At 37.6% G+C, this 3898-nt stretch overlaps 1 pseudogene; it reads left to right on the top strand.

The window, feature by feature from the left end:
* Window positions 1–858: 858 nt before the first annotated feature.
* Window positions 859–2138, top strand: LOC115994548 (annotated as a pseudogene).
* Window positions 2139–3898: the final 1760 nt, after the last annotated feature.

Genomic DNA, 3898 nt, shown 5'->3' with positions numbered 1-3898 from the left:
CTTTTAATTTCATCACCTTAGAAAAATTACTTTGCCATTTCATATATTAACGTGTCATTAAGTAAAAAAAATGAGTGGTCATAAATTTAAAACTCAAGGCCTTAGCCAACTCAGGTGGAAAAGCTAAGGAAACATAATATTCAGAAACAAAACTTAACCCCAAAGGACAGAGAAAGGTTGGAGAAAATGTAAATGTTAAAAAAATGAGTACAATTTTATTTTAAATAAAATATTATATGTTTAATTTTTTTAAATAAAAAATTAGAGAAAATATAAAAAAATTTAATTATATGGAGGATGCGGTTGAGTTTAAATATTGAATAAAGTAAGATGAAAAGAAATATATATATATATATATATATATATATAACAATAAACACCAAATTACCCAAATCATGTTATGTAATAGAATAATATATATTATATTCTTATATATTATTTTTAATTTTTTATTACGCAATAGAATAATATTTAACAATCAAAGAAAACAAAAATACTTAAAACACAAAATTAAATTGCATCAACCCAAAGTAGATGCAATTTTGAAATCTTACATATGCGGTCTACTATTTTTGTTTTTGCTCACCCTCATAAGTGACAAAAAGCATTGAAGGATCCTCCTAGCATCTCTCAACATGCTATCTTGCTGGGCAACTCTTCGTGTTGTTGCACTATAGTACCCTTGTAATCCAAAGCATTATTGGTCAAATTACATATATTTTAAAAGAAAATTTATAGGTAAATATTCTTTATAAGTTTGGAAGCAGGATTAATAATTTAATAGATGAATTAATAAAAATTTTGGCAAAGTGACCAAGTGAATGGTGGAAATTTTCCAATCACCAAACCATAAAGGACATGGATATTTTGACTAACACTCTTGTTCTCTTTAAGGAATATGTTGCTTCTTACTTAGGAGTTGGGGCACATGACAAGTATTGTTTGATTTATATTTGATTTTAGTCATGAGCAATAGTTAATATAAACAAACATGGACACCCACACAAGCATGCATATTGGCCAAATTCCTTGCAGTACAATGGTGCAGTTACAATGTCTATAGGATGAAGCCCTAGACAATATTTAAACTTCTTTAATAACAACTATTTTGCAACCCGATCATAACCATCACAAGAAATCAAAAATCTTCTACTATATATATATATATATATATATATAGTCATACATTACCTTCACTATCTAGAGTAAATCATGGAACATTTAAATTTAATTATCATCAAATCAATACTTAAAAAAAAGAAGGAATGCATCTAGGAGTAGCAAACCAGTTAGGTGACACTAAAAAAGAAGTCAGCTCATGGCATTAGCAAACCATGGTTTAGTTTGAAACCAATACTCGCACTTGATTTTCACAAAGCTAGATTACTCCATTTGACAACTACTTAATTGAATTGGTACAAGTACATCAATGTCTTGCCCACATATAAGTGGATTGACAGCACTGTTAAAAGCAGCTCATCCACAATGGAGTCCAAGCGCAATCAAATCTGCCCTAATGACTACTGCCTACACTCAAGACAACACCAAATCCCCTTTCCAAGATGCTGCAAGAGGAGCACTTTCCAACCCATGGGCTCATGGGGCCGGTTCTGTAGATTCACATGAAGCCCTTTCTCCAAGCCTTATATACGATATCTCAACTGAGGATTACATCCCCTTCTTGTGCTCCTTGGACTACACTGTCAATCAAGTCCAAACCATTGTCAAACGCTCCAATGTTACGTGCTCGAGAAAATTTTCCAACCCTGGTGAACTCAATTACCCATCATTCTTCGTCTTTTTTGAAAACAATGGGGTTGTTCGATACACCCAAGTGTTGATGAATGTCGATGTTGCTTGGTCTGTCTGTCACGTGACTATTAATGTGCCATCATCGGTGGCTGTGATAGTAGAGTCTCCAATGCTTTTTTTTTTTTGGAAAAGTAAGGGACAAACAGAATTACACTGTTACGTTTGTGGTAGAGGGAGCAAGAGATGCATCCATGTCCGAATTTGGGTCAATTGTTTGGAGCGACGGTCAACACCAAGTTAAGAGCCCAGTTGCTTTTCAATGGACAGTTGTCAGATCAAACTCAAAGTCTATGACGTTTTGGGGTTTGTTTTTCCTTCACCTTTAGGTTCCACTAAAGTCATTGGGTTTGTTGATCTATTCTAGGTGTGTCCATGGCCATGGTAATAGGCTGCTAGCAAGGCCCCTTCTTTGCTTGCCCGATTTATAGGCGGTTTACCTTTGTTTTTGGAGGGAGTATAAGCGGTTTACTTTTATTTTTTGAGGGAGTATAGGTGGTTCACTTTTGTTTTTTGAGGGAGTATAGGTGGTTTACTAGGGAGTATAGGCGGTACACTTTTGTTTTTTGAGGGAGTATAGGTGGTTTACTAGGGAGTATAGGCGGTTCACTTTTGTTTTTTGAGAGAGTATAGGCGGTTTACTTACTTTTGTTTTTTAATTCCCACTTTTTATTTAGTTAATGAGTGATGTGGCAGTCTCTCATCATCAGTTATAACAATATAATATGAACAGAGTTTAGTTCCAAAATTAGTTGTAGTCTAATGCTACAACTTTACTCAATAAAATAAATATTACTACATATTTTGAAAATCTAATAGTTAAACTATATGCTTTTTACACTTTAATACCTTTCCAATTTTAACGGATGTCCCCGAAGGGACATCCGATAAAATTAGATATTATTTAGTATATGATCATTAAGCTTGTATTTTATGCATAATTTTAAACTACAAAAACTTGCAATTTAAACAATTTATTGATGACATAATTATTGATTCTAAATTTTCTAAAAAATTTGCAAGCATGGAAAATGTAAAGACACGATTCCTTTGCGGCCCACTAACATTTTTGGGCTCACACAATAAAGGTCTCTCACAATATGATTTGTAGAGAATGGGCTTGAAAAGCTAGCCGCTGGTCAAGGGGCGATGCCCGGTCATGGCTTTAGAGGAATTCATGTAAAAAAAAGGAGTTGGGCTTGAACATTTAAGCCCTAAGGTGTCGCGCCCTATGGCATGGGTCTCCTCGGAGTTGATCCGAGGACCATTGAGGCCTTATCCCGGTTACCCAACGACGGACTTTCTTCAGTGAAGTCCGGAGTCGTTGAGAGGTTCTTCCCCATGTAGTCTCTCTCTTTTTGAGGTGGGATGGGCTCCCCCTGTGATTTACTTACTTCCTTATTTTATACTAGCTTGCATTCGCTATCCTTCGTCCACGTGTAGGGTCAGTCTTTATAAACACTGACATTTGTCCCATCAGTCCAATCCCGGAATTGTTGGGGATGGTTTGATAAAGCTGCAGAGTACGGCTCTGTCAGGCGCTGGGTCTTATCTGGAAGGGTAGTAAGGATAACCTCCCCCAGGTATCTTGGATTTCCTTATGAATTCGTCCCTATTCCAGTTTCACCCCTTTGTTCTGGTGGGACTATGGATCTGCCGAGGACTACACTGTCCTCGGCAGCCTCCCAAAATTCTTTTGTGCTCTGCGTTGTAGAGCTTGGGCCACAGCTCTCCTCGGATTGGACCTTCGGACTCTCTAAGGGCAAATGGGCCTGGTCCACGAATTGTTGGGCCCCACAATAGCCCCTCAAAACCCTTCTGTCCGACTTCCGGGTTGGAAAGGAGGGTTTTGGCAAACCCGGGCCCTCAATATGGCCCATTTAGTTTGACCCCGCATTTATGTGAGCGGTTTCCCAGGAAGTCAGCCGGTTTTCAAGGGATTCCGTTTAATCCGCTCGTGATCTACTCCTGCCGCTCGGATGTCCCAGACGCACCCTTAAATGAATTCCCTTTACGAGGCACATTTATGTCCGGCGGCTCATCTGATAAGGTGGGGAAACGGAGCGGGCGGCTCTTTTCTCTTCAGATT

Source organism: Quercus lobata, chromosome 6, assembly GCF_001633185.2.
Source record: "Quercus lobata isolate SW786 chromosome 6, ValleyOak3.0 Primary Assembly, whole genome shotgun sequence".
Lineage (NCBI taxonomy): Eukaryota > Viridiplantae > Streptophyta > Magnoliopsida > Fagales > Fagaceae > Quercus > Quercus lobata.
This window is presented reverse-complemented; position numbering and strand designations above follow the sequence as displayed.